At 46.4% G+C, this 17,115-nt stretch overlaps 1 non-coding gene across 1 annotated transcript; it reads left to right on the top strand.

Moving 5' to 3' along the window:
- Positions 1-600: 600 nt before the first annotated feature.
- LOC116739390 lies at positions 601-703 on the top strand. The gene has a single exon (XR_004345567.1). It is a non-coding gene; the product is annotated as a U6 spliceosomal RNA (small nuclear RNA).
- The last annotated feature ends 16,412 nt before the right edge of the window (positions 704-17,115 follow it).

Below are 17,115 nucleotides of genomic sequence, written 5' to 3'. Positions count from 1 at the left end.
CCAAAGCCAGGTAAACATTAGCAAATAAAATGTACGACCCCAGGCTTCTTGGAGTTTATAAGCTAGTGGAAGAGATAATAGATGAATAGACAAGCCACAATTGCATGGGAAACATTCCCTGACTCCTCTGCCCTTTGGCAAGAATAATTATCAATTAATTGTATAATTATTTATTTAATGCTGGTCTCCCCTTCTAGGATGTAGGTTCTATGAGGCCAAGGACTGTGAGGCTGTACTGTGAGGGTCAGTACTATTATTATCCCCACTTTATAGATGAGGAAACTGAGGCACAGAGAGCTTGAGCAACTTGTCTAAGGCAAGAACTGGTAACTGGTGGAGCCAGGATTTGAACTCATGGCTCCAGGGTCCATGTTTTCAATCAACAGGTTATGAGCAGTTTAGGAGGAAGAAAGAAAGAAAGAAAGGGAGAGAGAGAGAGGGAGGGAGGAAGGAAGGAAGGAAGGAAGAAAGGGAAAAAGAAAGAAAAGAAGGAAGAGAGAAAGGAATGAAGGAAGGGAGGAAAGAGAGGGAGAAAGGAAGGAAGGAAGGAAGAAAGAAAGAAAAGAAAGAAGGGAAGAAGGGAAGAAAGAGAAAGCCAGCTTGCTTCAGCAGCACATATACTAAATTTAGAATGATACGGAGAAGATTAGCATGGCCCCTGTGCAAGGATGACATGCAAATTTGTGAAGCGGTCCATATTAAAAAAACTTTTTTAAATGAACTAATTTTTTTAAAAATTTGTTTATTTTTGGCTGCATTGGGTCTTCATTGCTGCGCACAGGCTTTCTCTAGTTGCGGTGAGCAGAGGCTACTCTTCGTTGCGGTGTGCAGGCTTCTCATTGTGGTGGCTTCTCTTGTTGCAGAGCATGGGCTCTAGCTGCACAGGCTTCACTAGTTGTGGCATGCAGGCTCAGTAGTTGTGGCTCGCGGGCTCTAGAGCACAGGCTCAGTAGTTGTGGTGTATGGGCTTAGTTGCTCTGCGGCATGTGGGATCTTCCCGGACCAGGGCCCAAACTTGTGTCTCCTGCATTGGCAAGCATATTCTTAACCACTGTGCCACTAGGGAAGCCCGTTCCATATTTTTAAAAGACAGCCTCTTCAATAAGTAGTGCTGGGAAAACTGGACAGGTACATGTAAAAGAATGAAATTAGAACACTTCTGAACACCATACACACAAACAAACTCAAGGTGGATTAAAGACCTAAATGTAAGACCAGACACTATAAAACTCTTAGAGGAAAACATAGGCAGAACACTCTTTGACATAAATCGCAGTAAGATCTTTTTTCATCCACCTCCTAAAGTAATGAGAATAAAAACAAAAATAAACAAATGGGACCTAATTAAACTTAAAAGCTTTTGCACAGCAAAGGAAACTATAAACAAGACAAAAAGACAACCCTCAGAATAGGAGAAAATATTTGCAAATGAAGCAACTGACAAAGGATTAATCTCCAAAATATACAAACAGCTCATGCAGCTCCATATCAAAAAAACAAACAGCCCAATCAAAAAATGGGCAGAAGACCTAAATAGACATTTCTCCAAAGAAGACATACAGACTGCCAACAAACACATGAAAAGATGCTCAACAACATCACTAACTGTTAGAGAAATGCAAATCAAATCTACAATGAGGTGTCACCTCACACAGGTCAGAATGGCCATCATCAAAAAATCTACAAACAGCAAATGCTGGAGAGGGTGTGGAGAAAAGGGAACCCTCATGCATTGTTAGGGGGAAAGTAAATTGATACAGCCACTATGGAGAACAGTATGGAGGTTCCTTAAAAAACTAAAAATAGAACTACCATATGACCCAGCAATCCCACTACTAGGCATATACCCATAATTCAAAAAGACACATGCACCGCAATTTTCATTGCACCACTATTTACAGTAGCCAGGACATGGAAGCAAGCTAAATGTCCATCAACAGAGGAATGGATAAAGAAGATGTGGTATATATATACAATGGAATATTACTCAGCCATAAAAAGGAACAAAATTGGGTCATTTATAGAGACGTGGATGGACCTAGAAACTGTCATACAGAGTGAAGTCAGAAAGAGAAAAACAAGTATCGTATATCGTAATATCATATATCGTATGTTAACGCATATATGTGAAATATAGAAAAATGGTATAGATGATCTTATTTGCAAAGCAGAAATAGAGACACAGACACAGAGAACAGATGTACAGATACCAAGGGGGGAAGGGGGCATGGGAGGAATTGGGAGATTGTGATTGACATATATACACTATTGATACTATGTACAAAATAGATAACTAATGAGAAACTACTGTATAGCACAGGGAGCTCTACTCAGTGCTTTGTGGTGACCTAAATGGGAAGAAAATCCAAAAAAGAGGGGATATATGTATACGTATAGCTGATTCATTTCGCAGTAGAAACTAATACAACATTGTAAAGCAACTATATGCCAATAAAAATTGAAAGAAAGAAAGAAAGAAAGGGAGAAAGAAAGAGGCAGGGAGGAAGGGAGGAAGGAAAGAAAGAAAGAAAGGTGAAAGGGAAGGAGGGAGGGAGGGAAGAAGGGAGAAAGGGAGGAAAGGAGGAAGAAAGAAAGAAAGAGAAAAAGAGGGGCTTCCCTAGTGGCGCAGTGGTTGAGAGTCCGCCTGCCGATGCAGAGGACACGGGTTCGTGCCCCGGTCCGGGAAGATCCCACATGCCGCGGGGCGGCTGGGCCCGTGAGCCATGGCCGCTGAGCCTGCGCGTCCGGAGCCTGTGCTCCGCAGCGGGAGAGGCCACAACAGTGAGAGGCCCACGTACCGTAAAAAAAAAAAAAAAGAAAAAGAAAGGTTCCATCAAGGGTCGTGCCTTCCATGGCCAGCCGGTCCTGCAGGAAGTTGTGGTCTGTTTCAGAGCCAGGCCCAGCCTCCTGGGTCCCCACCTTCCCTGCAGCTATGTAGCAGCCCAGGGTTGCTCAATAGGCTGGGAAGATCATTGCTGCCCACGAACTTGCTTTGGGCCATGGGGAGGGAGCAGTAGAAGACAGCTTTGAATGTCAGAGGGACCTTTGGGATCAGCATTCCAACCTTTGCTTCTCTGCTGGGCAAACTGGGGTCTCAAGAGTACAATCTCACAGCTCCTGAATCCATCCCAGGGTTCTAGAAAGATTACTTTGCCCCAGTATTCCAGAGCGTACATTCTCACAAGTCTGTGAGCCAGTAACCTAGGCTTTCTGGGGCCTTTTGTGTTCTCCTGTCAAGGAAAGATTCTGGCCAGAGAGCCCTTGAGAACAGTTTTATGCAAGGCTGTGGCCACGGAACAGAGCCAATCCCTTTTTATACAAAAGAAGTCTGGTGTTATCGAGCTCATACCAGGTGCCAAGCAGTGTGCTAAGAATTCCACGTGCATCCACACCTCCAATGGTATATAGTGAAGATCTTGTCTCTATTTGACGTAATTTGTTCCCCTTCTTACCAGCTGTGTGACCTTGGGCAAGTCCCTTCATTTTTCTGAGCTTCCATTTCTGTTTGATGTTAGAAAGATGAAGGTACTTGTCCAAAGTCACATGCTTATGAGAAGGAAAGACAATTTTTCCATCCACAAAACTTTCCTGAGTTCTTAATATATGAAAACTTATAACTGTTTTGGGGCAGGAAGTGGGCAGAGCTGATTACGACTCTACTGCTGCTCTCAAGGAGATTACAATCTCGAGAAGGAAGAGCAAATGTGTTTTGTTTTGTTTTTTTCCTGACAGAACACTAGAATCAGCGGGTAATGGCTACCTGCCTGGACTCCTGCATCCTGGATCTGCGGGGAAAGAGTTCCAGGATTGATTAGTGATGTCTGCTGCAGGATCCAACTTGATGATCTAAGTACCAGTGGCCAGATGGGGACTGTTAAGAACAAAGTGAGGGTCTGCATGGAGTTCTGCAGGGGTGGGGGGAGGAGAGAGGGGAGACCACCATTTGCACTTGAGAGAAAACTCATTGGAGATGGTAGCCGTGCTCTGAGGGGAAAAGGGTGGACTATGGCTGTGAACACGTGTGTGGCATAGTAGCTATCCAAACTGGAGGCCAGCAGGCTAGAGAGGGCACAGGCTCTGGATGAAAAGAAACCTGAATTCAAATCCTGACTCAGTCACTTTTTAATGTGTGACTTGGGACATATCATTTAACCTCTCTGAACCTCAGTTTCCTCTTCTGTTATTGGATGATTGATGAGTGCTTACTCTTGCTACAATGTACACTGACAACAATAATCCAGGGAGGTAGTATTGTCAGCGCTGCTCCTTGCTGGGCTCCTGGGTTGGCATTCACTCCATAGCCTGTGAAAACTTGTGCCCTCTGGTGCCACAATGTGAATGACTACCTCCTGGAGTTGTGTGACATGGCCGCCTGGATGAAAGAACAGAGGCCAGAGAGGTTAAGTCACTTGCCCAAGTCACACAGCTAACACATGGCAGAGGTGGGATTTGAGCTCAGGTCTGTCTGCTCCACAGCCCAAGCCTGTAACCAGCATGACCTCCTGCCCACGAGCGATTTGCCAAATCTGGAAAACAGTTCAGCCTCTATGACAGTTTGAACTTTGGCAGATTGATGAAGGTGTGTAACTTCCCCACTTGGATTTTCCTGCAGGGATAGGTAGCCAATGAACTCATTTTCATGCCTGTGAAAATCCCGAGCATAGTGCCTGGTGTACAGTGAGAGTAACTCAGAGTGGTGAGGTTGAGGGCTGCTGGGAGACTGAACCCCACTCTGAAACTAAGTGTGAGAAGGGCAACCCTAAAAGAAAGAGGATGATAGTAGAATTTTCAATGAGAGGGAAGCAGATGAGTTCTTGGGCCTGGGGAAACAGACTTGGGGGTGAGAGCGGTGCTCAGCTGTCAGAAGGGCTACTGGTGTATCCAACTGCAGGGGTGCCAATCAGTTAGGGTCCCACAGGGGACATGGGGGTAACTGATGATCAGTAATGAAGGGCTTGTAACAGCTGTGAGCAGGAGAAAGGGAGCCAGCAATGGGTGGTGACACTTCTGGGACTGGCAGGAGCGGGGAGCCCGGGCCCGAAGGCATGAAGGGAAAGGTTGCTCTGGAATCTGGTGAGAGCTGTAGCTTTACGAAGGAGCCGCGCTGTAGGGAGACGAACGCAAACTTCATCCAGGCCACCTGCATCCAGACACCATGAGGGCGGCCCCCCAAACCTCACAGACTGAGAGGGGTCAAGGGATAAACCTCCAAAGGGATACTGGGATGCCCTTACCACAAGAAAGTAGGAAAACTTGACAGACGTTCATCACACAACCCTGACCAGGATGATTTGTGAACATTCTGGCAGCTCTCAAATTCTTTAATTTGAGGACCAATGACTCGATCAGCTTTTATTTTCTGGGACATTAAGTTATGTGGAATCTGGTGGAGCTTTCAAATGATGCAGATTCAGGGCGGATAGCTGGGGGGATGGGGAAAAGGGGTTAAGAGAGGCATGTTTATCTACAGCCCGACATCAGGTGGCCCACGTGTTCAAGCCAGAGAGTTTCCCAGAAGGTGAAAAACACACCACCCCCAAAGTCCCTGCTGTTATTAATCAGCAAATGTCTCAGCAGCAGGTGTGCATGAGTGAATTTGGGGGTCACGGCAGGTAATCCGGTCTGGCCAGGCCATAACAGGTGACCTGACTGTCTGCCTGATCCTGAGCCACTGGATAAGGGGATTAATCTAAATCTCTTGGAGGAGAGGACGTTTTTCGAGAAAGCCTGGGGCCCAGAAAGTGAAAGCTGACTTAGTGACCTCAAACTCCGTTCCTTGGGATCATTTAGAAAAGGTGCCATTGAGGTTGAGACCCCCAGGGATGCAGGGGCAGAAAACACGGAGCTTAAAGGATCTGGGAGGAATGGAGATAGAAAATCAGGGAGATAGAAAATCCGGGGAGTTCATGCCCTTCTCAAGGGGGCAGTTAAGACCCAGTGCTAGTTGGCAGTCACTGAATAGAGCCAGATGGGCTGGATTTGGATCCTGGCTCTGCCTCTTACTCATTGTATGACATTGGGCAAGTCACTTCCTCTCTCTGTGACACAGTTTCCTCGTCTGTAAAATTGGACAATGATAAAACCCACTTCATAGAGATGTTCTGTATGAATGAATGTTTGCAAACACCTAGAACAGTCCCTGGTATGTAGTAAAAAGCACTATATATAATGTTTGCTAAATAATTAGATAAATAAGAATATAGGTTATTTGTTGTCAGATCTTCCAATCTTTAAAGGGAACTAAATCTGGAAATCTAAGTTTTAGTAATCATATTAATGGCAAACACTCAAGCAGTTTCAAAACACCTTAAATATTGACTGAATGTTGTAAGGTAGATACTGTTATTATCCCCATTTTACAGATAGGGAAACTGAGGGGGTCACATGTTTTGTCCTAAAGTTACATACTAGCAAGTGGTAGAAATGGAATATAGGGTGACAAACCATCCTGGTTAAAACCAGGACATTAGAAGCCCCACCTCCCAGAAAACTCTTCAGTTTGGGAGAACCAGGACTGTTGATCACCCTAGCTTCAAACCTGGTCAGCCTGGCTCCAGCATTCTGCTCTTAGCAGCATACTCTATTTTCTTTTGCATGAATGCTCCTGGTTTTTAAATATTGGCCACTGTGGGCCAAACAATTTGCAATTCCTGAAAGAATCTGATATTCCCTTGCATCAAATTTCCCACTTGTTACAGAGAAGTGCCTGTGTTTCCTCATCTGTAGGATGGGAAAAGAATAACACAGACCTCATAGGGTTGTGGTGAGGATTAAATGAGTTCATGTACTTAAGGTACTTAGAGTAATGCCTGGTATGAAGCAAGTGCTATATAAATCTTTGCATGTATTATTGTTGTTCTTAAACAGATATTATCAAGACCCTCTCAGACTTCCTGTATCTGAATCTTGGCTCAAGGTCTGGGCATCTGTTGTCGTTGTTGTTGTTTTTAATACCAAGTTCCCCAGGCAACCAGGTTTGGGAGTCAGCAATCCTGGAGTCAAGTCTGAGTAGTAGAATTAATGCTCTGTGTGACCTTGAACAAGTTTCTTCACCTCTCTTTCTTCCCTTTGCAAAGGACCAGGAGTCCTGCGTCTCTCAGAGGGTTAATGTTTAGAGGCTTCTAGAACCTCTTGGAAAGGGAAAACATTTGATATAAGGCAGGTGAGGAGGTAAAGAAGTAAGAAGGGAAGCCCCACATTGCACTTGGAGGGGACTTAGGATTCAGGCCTGGGGGCTAGGCTACAGGATAGGATGGACTAGGCTATGCTGAGTGACAAAGAGCCCCAATAACTCAGTGGCTTAAAACAAGTGTTTGTTTCTCACTCTCACTCCACATGCTAGTTATTAAGCTGCTGTCTCTCAGCTCCAAAGCTGCCCTCCCATACGCTGCTCTGTGATGCTGGGGCTGGGACCCCACTAGCCACATTCCTGGTTTGTCAGCTGCTCCTGGTAGGCTCTCCAGGCTCCGGACAGCCTGGAGGAAAGAGGAGGGACTTGCTCCTTCCTTCTGTTGTCTGTTCAGGTCAAGGTCACCCACGCAACACTTCTGCATCCTGGCAGTGGCTACTGGTTCCAGTCTCTGGGTTTTTTACACACACCCCTGGAACCAGCCTCCTTGTGTCCCCACAGTGCCGAGCACTCCCCACTTGGAGGTCTGAGTCCCAGCTCTGAGGGGGCCTCTCCTCCAAGGCTCTGGGTTCTGACACTCCAACCTCCACCCTTTGTCCACTGGCGCCAGGGACAGTGGCTGCTTCCTGTATCAGCATCTCTGTGTTGCCTAGTTGCTCTCCTGTGCTTTTTCAGCCCTCCAGCATTCATTCTAATTCTCTGTTAAAATGACTGCTGTGGTTTCCTTTTTTCTGTCAGCCACCCTGACCCACACACTCCATGCATACTATGAAACAGAGTTTACTCTGAGACCCAAGCTAAGGGAGCAGCCCACCTGGAAATTGCCAGGCATAGTGGCATAGGGGAGAGAGCCTGATGGACCACACACTAGCTCTTAAAGCTTCTGCCCAGAAGTAATGCATCACTTCTGTCCACATTTCATTGGCCAGAGTAGGTCATGTGACCACATCTGAGTTCAACGCGGGATAGGCGGTGAATATTTATGATCAGTAGTACAGCCTACTAGTGTGTTCTTGGAAAGACTGAGAAACTATACTCTTTTCTCCTTCCTGACAGTCAACTCTAATCAGATCGCTAATTAGATTTTCCTGAATAATAATAACCAGCAAGTTATTGTGCATTTACTATGTGCTAGCCTAAGCGCTGATTTTCAGAGAGTCCATGGGTAGGTAGTTGTTACCCCTATTTCTCAGAAGAGAAGAGGCTCAGAGAGGGGACGTGACTTGCCTCAGCGTATAGAGCTGTAAGAGGCAAAGCCGAGATTTACACTGGAGTCTGTCAGACTGAAGCCCAAATTCTTCACTTCTGAACTCTGTGGGGTGTCCCTTCTTGCTCCTATTCCAGAAACCCCGGGGAGGGCAGACAAGGAAAAGCAGGTATTTAAACTGGCTCAGCCCCTTTAACTGGCAAATCCTGCCTCCCACTGAAAGTTGCAGGTTCTCTATAGGGCAGCCCACTTCTGGAGCTCAGCAATCCAGAAAACTCCCCATGATTCTGCCCCCGGGAGCCTGCTTCTCTGGCCAGTCCTACTGCTGGCCTTGGCGCTTGGTTTTCACCCTCCAGCTTCCTCGTCCAGCACCTTGCTCAGCCCCAGCCTGGCTCAGGTTCTGCCCAGAGAGCATTCCCAGGAGGGGAGACAATGTCCAGGGTCTGGGACCCCATGAGCCTGAGCTCTCCCAGAGCTCTGTCACCCCTCAACATTCAAGGGACCCTGGGCTGTGCTTGGGGCAATAGCCACTTGAGTCTTGTCCCAGCAGACATGAATTTCCTCAGTTAGAATATAAGCTCTTAGTGGTCTGAACTGTGTCTTTTGTATCTTCTGCACAGTATTATTGACAGCTGATGCCCTCAGGCACCCCAGGCATCAGGCACCATGCCTATTTCAAGGGTACCTGGGATTTGTTTTAATCAGGTGTGGTAAGACACACAGACTTGGAAATGACTGCCATGAAGGAAGAAGTTTATACTCTCACATCCCTAGAAATAGGCACAGCAGACTCAGATGTTTGAAAAGAACTCACTTCTCCTGTGTTCCTTCTTTACTCACACTATTACCACACTCACAACACTTCTGACACCAGATGTGTGAGTTTTTTTCCCACACCATGCAATTCTCTGTGATGCCAGCTGGGTGTCCTACAGTTTAACTCAATTCTGACACCGTCTACCTGGAGCCCCGTGACACTGCCCCCCACTTCAGGTGCCAATCGTCAAGTCATAGGTCCCCAGGTTACCCACAACTTCTGTCCAACTTGACTATACATCAGAGGTTCCCATGACCTCCTCCCCCTTGGATTCGATTATTTGCTAGAACAGCTCACAGAATTCAGGGAAACACTGACTTACGTTTACCAGTTTATTATATAATAAAGGATATAACTCAGGAACAGCCAGATGGGGATGCATAGAGCAAGGTATGGGGGGAGGGGTGCTGAGCTTCCATGCCCTCTCTGAGAGCACATCACCCTCCCAGCACCTCCACATGTTCACCAGCCTGGAAGCTTTTCGAACTCCATACTTTGGGGATTTTTTAATGGAGGCTTCAACACATAGGCACGATTGATCGTTAACTCCATTTTCAGGCCCTCTCCTCTCTCTGGAGAATGGGGGGGGGCGGGGGGGGCGGGGCAGGCTGAAAATTCCAAGCTTCTAATTATGGCTTGGTTATTCTGGTGACCAGACCCCAAAAGCCCACGACAAATCACCAAAAAAGCCCACCACAAATCACCTCATTTGAACAAAAGACACACCTCTCACCCAGGAAATTCCAAAGAATTTAGGAAATCTGTGTCAGGAACTGGGATCGAGATCAAACAAATATTAGGGCAAAAGATGTTCTTAATGCTCTTATCACTTAGGAAATTCCAAGGGTTTTAGGAACTCTGTGCCAGGAACCAGGGGCAGAGACCAATATATATATTTTCTATTATTTCACAGTGTAGGGAAAGGTACATGGGGAAGAACCAGGGTCAGTCAGGAGGCAGAGGGAATGAGGGGAAAACGTGGGCAGGAGGTTTTACTGTAGTTTCTGCAGGAAGAAACGTGCAAGGCAGAGTAAGCAGGCTGAGAAGGTTTAGAATTGGCTCATTTGATTACTTATAACAGGCTCTAGGGTGCAGGTTCCTTCCCCAGTTGTCTGGTACCTGGCCCTGGGGCGATTAGGGCAAGGGGATATTGGCCTGGAGCTAAGAGCTTGATAAAGTAGATGGTTGGGGTGTGGGCTTTGGATTGGTTGGTTTGCAGGGGAAAGGCACACTCCCAGGGGAGTTGTTTGCTCTCTCTAGGAATTAGCTAATCTTGAGAGGGGCAGTCCTTTCTAGTGTCAGCAAGGCCCTGAGATGTCAAGGCATCAGAATAAAAAGATATGCTTACTACAGAGCCTTACAAGTATCATATTGCTCAATATTTGAAACCAATCTATTATTTCAGTTGGCGTGAGTTCAGCAGCCAGTAACAAAAGAACTGATTAATAGAGGCTTAAGAAATAAGATGTTTAATTCTGACATAACAAAAAGTCTTGAGGAGGAAGCTTCCAGCTTTAGTCTGTCAACTCAACAGTATCATCCAGGACCCAGACCTTTTCTCTCTTTTGCCTTTTTTCTGTTCAGCATGTTGGTGACGTGGCTCCATATAATCCCAAGAAGCTGATTCAGCTCCAGGCATCAAAGCCCCACAGAACATGGTCCCAATGAGATGGAAAGGTATTTCAGTTATCTATTGCTGTGTAACCAACCATGCCAAAACTTAGTGGCTTAAAACAACAAGTTATTATTTCTTACACTTCTGTGGGTTGACATGAGTACAGCTGGGGGGTTTTTCTGTCCCACATGGTCTTGGTTGGGGCCATCCACTGAAATGCATTCAGCTGGCAGCTGAGCCAGGATGGAAGATCCAAGAAAGCTTCACTCACATGTCTAGGGCCTTGGTGCTCTTCCACGTGGCCTCTTCATGTGGCTACTTGGGGTTCCTCACAGCATGGTGGTCTCTGAGTAATGAAGTGTCTTTCACGGTGGCTGGCTTCCAGGGCAAAAGTGGAGGCTAACAGGCCTTCTTAAGCCCTATGCCTGGAAGTGGCATAGCATCACTTCTGCAGCATTCTATGGGTCAAAGCAAGTCACAAGGCCAGCTCCAATTCAAGGGGAGCTGTATCCGCAATAAAAGTAAGAAAAGGAAGGAAGGAGAGAGTAGATATTTGGGAGGCAAATGGCAGGGTCTGCCACAGTGAAGCATCAGTTTCCCCTTGAAGAGGTGGCCAGACAGAGACTATCTTTCCTTAGAGCAGTTGAGTGGCACGGTGGGTGTGTACTACTGCTTGGGGCACCAGGGTAATATAATGGCATCCAGAGTCTTCTCTTTCCCTCTCCCTCTCTCTCCTAGTTCAGTGTGCTCTACCTGCTCATTGCCTCACCCACAGGGGTGAGACCATGGTAGGGAGAGGATGATAGCACATATGGGGAGGGGGAGAGCCCAGTTATTTGCTTTTTCAAAAAGACGGAAACATTTGGCACCGCTCCTGGTGCCAAATTGAAATTAATGCTGGCTACACTCCCAGCCTGGCTCCCATCCCCTCTGGAGGGCAGAGTCTCTGCAGCACTGAATCCAGGAAGGTCACTTGCTTGTCACAGGGGAAGGTGGGCGAGGGGCTACAACAGTCAGGGCCCCGGAAGAAAACTGAATCCAGTTCAGATGCTCAAGGGGCCTTAAAGAAGGGACTGTTCTCAGAGCGTGGGCAGGTTTAGGGGATCAGAGAAGGGAGGTAGAGGCACTGAGAGATTAGCAACAGAGGGAAGCCATTACCACAGTAAAGGCAGGGAGAAGCAGGGCAAGGAACTAGTGTGACCGAAGCCCAGCGAGGGCAGGAGCTGGGGAAGGCATCTAGACAGAGGCTGTAGTTGTGGAGGTGTGTAGCCGCCAGCAGGGACATGATATTGAAGGAGGGAGTTTGAAAGAAATGCCCTACCTCTCTCTCCCCCTGCCTTCTGATCTCCTGCTGGTCCTTCCCATTGGCTACACCCAGTCAGAAGCCCGAGGGCAAGGGAGCCCATGAGTGATGTGGGCCATACTACTGATTTCTGGGAAACACAGGGCAGGCAGAGGAGGCTGGAGAATGAATTGGGGTGGGGTGGGCGAAACAATACAGTTGTATTATGCAGATGCCCAAAAGATATGGTTATTTTTGTATAACCATTTTTCAGTACTCCAGAATGTCCCCCATTCATAGATCTGCCACAAGTTACTTAAAAAATCCTTCTCTTGGGAGTTCCCTGGTGGTCTAGTGGTTAGGACTTGACGTTTTTATTGCTGTGGCCTGGGTTCGATCCCTGCTCCAGGAACTGAGATGCTGCAAGCCACTTGGCAAAAAAAAAAAAAAAAAAAAAAAAAAACCTTCTTTTCTTTGTAGAGAGCTGTTTTATTGAAAAACGATATACATATATAAAAGGGACATGTCAGAAGTGCACAGCTTGATGAATTTTCACAAGAGAGCTTATCCATGTAACCAGATCAAGAAACAGAACATTCCTAGCACCCAGGAAGCCCCCTGAGTCTCCTTCCAGTTATCACTGCCCAGCTCCCCTCCACCAGAGAGCCTGGATTCTGACTCCCAAATAGCACAGGCTCATTCTCCTGTAGAGATAATGTTACAATGGGCATCTTTGTGTCTTCGGATTTTTTATTATTTATTTATTTATTAATTTTTGTCATTGACTTGTTTTCTTAGGATGAATCTCCAGATTTAGGTTTCCTGGGTTGAAGGGTGTAAACATGTTTATTGCTCTTGCTGTATGAGGCTACATTACTTTCTGAAGGATATACAGATTCCTTATCACTTCTTATCCCAAAAGTCAGCCACTGAGATTATAATTGGTGACTCTGGCTTCAGTAGAAGGGAGCCATGAGGGGGCCAGTTCTGGATCCCATTAGGGAGGAATCTGAAACTCTAAATACCAACAATGCCTGCTCTCTTGGTATATGATGTTTTTGATTGCAAATGACAGAAGCTGCTGTAGGCAGACATGGAGATTATTGCAGGCAATTAGGCAGTCCGCGATTCCTGGGTGGGTTTGCAGCTCTGTAGCAGGAACAGAACTCAAATCCCCCCCGCCCCTGGGCCCAGGCACTTCAGCTCACACCTCCGTGCACTGGAGGTTCAGCCAACATTTGGGTCTGTTCCTAGATCCCCCAAGCGGACTTCCCCTCACATCTCATTGGCCACCCCAAGATTTCAGTGGGCTCACTTTCTATGAGATTCAGTGCTCTCCACTCAATTCTGGAACACAAATCAGGGTTTTATTAGCAAGGAAGATGTGATGGAAGGGCTTTGTGTGTGGTCAGCCTCTGAGCAGTGCATATACTTAGGGAAAAATAGCTGCTCCAGCCCTGACTTCACACAATCTCTTGGCTCTTGTACCCCATACCTATTAATCAGTCTTTTGTTTCTCAAGGAATTTTTTGTCCAAATTCTGTTTTCTGGGAAAGAAGCTCTGATTTGTCTAACCTGGGTGAGGGGTTCCTGTCCAGTCAGCCATAGCAGAAAGAAGGATTTGGTGACACCACATGCCACCAACATGGAGATTAGGCCACTCGGCAGGGCTGGGCTGGAGTGGGTAGCCTTTCCTGAGTTACCCAAAGACAAAAGAAAGCAGTACCGAGGGCACCCGTGAAGTAGGGACACCCAAAAGTATTTTTTCCTCCAAACGGTTTGTTATTTCATTTGAAAAAGCATTATGGCAGAAGTCAGAATCCTGTCAGACTACCTGACCCTTATCTTATGGATCAGTACTCTTAGTATTTTCAGTGCCATAGGTGGGATGAAATACTTTACAATCTTTTCAGGCTTTAAAGTTCTCAACTTGGCCCTGGCAGTCTGAAGAAATTAAGGCTCAGAGAGGTCAGCTGACTTTCCTAAGAGCATGCAGCACATCAGTGGCAGAGCTAGGACTAGAACCTGGATATCTTAACACCTTGCCCAGTGTTCTCTCCATTATATGACTGTGCCCTCCCCTTTTCTGAGAATTATTTTCACAGCCCCTGTGGAGGGGCCATTGTGCCACCTGATAGCAGCCCCCTGGCCCTTGTTATTGTGCCAACAGTGGACATAAAATCTAGACTGGCCAAACTGGGTTCTCTTTCCTGGGAAGTTGAGATTAAGAAGACAAAGATTGACTTCTTTTAGTTCTTTTTTTTTTTTTTTTTGCGGTATGCGGGCCTCTCACTGTTGTGGCCTCTCCCGTTGCGGAGCACAGGCTCTGGACGCGCAGGCTCAGCGGCCATGGCTCACGGGCCCAGCCGCTCCGCAGCATGTGGGATCTTCCCAGACGGGGGCATGAGCCCGTGTCCCCTGCATCAGCAGGCGGACTCTCAACCACTGCGCCACCAGGGAAGCCCTGATTTCTTTTAAACTGGGATCTTCCTCCAGCTTACATGCAATAACCATGATATTCATATAATTTATCATGCTTTTGGCTGCAAGTAATGGGAATCCAGACTGGCTTAGACAATAAGAAAATGTATTAATTCCTTTAACAAGAAGTGCGGAACCAAGGTGGATTTCAGGTATGGTATGATTACAGTTCCAGCTACACTGGTCTGCAATTCTGTCTAGGCTCCTCCCTCCATAATGTGTTGGCTTTGCTCTCACATTGCCTTCCCTTATGGTTACAGGAGGGCTGCCAGCAACAATAGGGGCAACATGCTTCCTTGTTCTCATCCATGGAGCTAGAAAAAAGCATCTTTCCAGCTCTGGACTGTAAGTCCTTTCTTTCTGTCTGATTAGGCCATTGTCAATTATGTGCCTATTCCTGGACCAGTTGCAGTCTCCAGGAGAATGCTATGCACAGATTGGTTTAAAATTAGGTTCCAGGTCCAGTCATTGGCAAGGAGGATGGGATGGCTGTGATGGGCTAAGAGTAATTGAGAGCTATCCTGGAGATGTGTGTGAAAATCAATTTCTTTTGGCCATCTAGGCTGAATGGGAGAGGGATGGTTACCTGAACAAATTGGGATCTGTTGGGAAGGAGGAAGGGGGAACAGATGCTGGAGAGCCAAAAATAAAACCATTTTGAGTTATTTCAGGTGGGTTTCTGATCCTTGTTGTCAAAGACTCACTTGGACAATCAACTTCCTGGTCTGTGGCGAAATGCCTTTGCCCAGCCCCTCTGTATCCCGATTCTGATTTTCTCCTCCGTTCTGTAGACTCAGCTGTCGTCAACATTTCCCACCGCTAGCTCATCGTTTTGGCAAGCTGGCATCTCACTCTGCTCCAAGCCCTGCTGATGGAGCTGAAGATCCCTTTAGCAGAATTGATTCTGGCATGTTTTAATTTAAAAAGCCTTGCACTTCTCTGCATGGAGGCTGCTGAAATCTGTGCCCATAAAAGCAGAGAGTAAATTCTTCTGAGGAAAGCCTATTTTTAACAAGTCCTGAACCTAATTGAACTTAATCATTTTTCAGTCGTTGACACTTGAAATTATGAGTCATTGGGCTATATATGGAACTGAGGGCTAGAGCAGCCCTTTAAATATCATATAGATGGTAGATATCAGCTTCCAGAAGAACTTCTCAGGTTTGGAGCTGTGTTTTCACTCAGAATTGTGATAAAGCATGGGTCTCTAGAGACAGCCCTGGGTTCAAATCCTGAATCCCCCACTTACTGCAAAAGTCACTCTATTTTCTCAAGCCTCAGATTCCTCATCTGTATTGAAAACAATCTTTTTTTTTTTTTTTGGCTGCAATGCATGGCATGTGGGACCTTAGTTCCCTGACCAAGGATTGAACCCGTGCCCCCGGCAGTGGAAGCACGGAGTCCTAACCACTGGACTACCAGGGAATTCCCTCTTCATCTGTAAAATGAGGCTGGCAACACTTGTCCCAAAACATTTTGTGTGAATCATCAAGGCCTGACATGAAGCTGCTTATGATCATTATTTATTCTACTTTTCATTAATATTCATGTTTTCTTGCAGAAATATCAATGTGTTTGATTTTCACATGTTGCCCAAATCCCATTAGTAAAATATAATGTCCCCCTAACTTCCCTCATGGTTACAACATGGCTGCCAGCAACATCAGGGGCAACATGCTTACTTGTGCACCATATCACCTTTCTGAAACCAAAAACACAGTAACTTCTAAAACACATCTTGTCCCAAGAGTTTAGGTATAAGAGAATGGAGAACTTAGTAAGACTGAGCTACTATTCACTCAAGGGGTTGGAGGTAAGGTGGAAATCACAGGCATCAAAATTACCCTAGAAAACCAGTACCCCTAATCATTTCCCTTCAGTAATGTGGCTGCTTCTTGAGTTTAGCCCCAGAGGAAGTGGTTGGCTTATGTTTCAGGGCCATTTGTATGAAAAAATGTCTATCTTTAAACCATCAAATGCGGTTAGGCCAGTGAAAAATGCTCATGCCAGGAGTCACAGGTGACCTGGGTCAGACTGGGGTGCCCATGTCAAGCTCACAGAGCGTGGGGTGGGTGCTCCTAAAGAAAACTGATGGACAGATTCCTCTGCACCCGTGGTTATTTGTCTCAAGTTCTTTCTTTTTTTGCAGAGCAGAAGGATCTGAGTTCTGGACTTCTCTGGTGGTGCAGTGGTTAAGAACCTGGCTGCCAATGCAGGGGACACGGGTTCGAGGCCAGGTCCGGGAAGATCCCACATGCCACGGAAAACTAAGCCCGTGAGCCACAGCTACTGACCCTGCGCTCTACAGCCCATGAGCCACAACTACTGAGACCACGTGCCACAACTACTGAAGCCCATGCACCACAACTACTGAAGCCCGTGTACCTACAGCTTGTGCTCCACAGCAAGAGAAGCCACCGCAATGAGAAGCCCACGCACCACAACGAAAGTAGCCCCCGCTCGCCACAACTAGAGAAAGCCGGCGGGCAGCAACAAAGACCCAAGCAGCCACAGCCAAAAATATATAAATTTATTTAAAAAAAAAAAAAGAAGAGAGAGAGATCTGGATTCCTTTGTAGTGTAT

Source organism: Phocoena sinus, chromosome 14 (genome assembly GCF_008692025.1).
Source record: "Phocoena sinus isolate mPhoSin1 chromosome 14, mPhoSin1.pri, whole genome shotgun sequence".
NCBI classification, from domain to species: domain Eukaryota; kingdom Metazoa; phylum Chordata; class Mammalia; order Artiodactyla; family Phocoenidae; genus Phocoena; species Phocoena sinus.
This window is presented reverse-complemented; position numbering and strand designations above follow the sequence as displayed.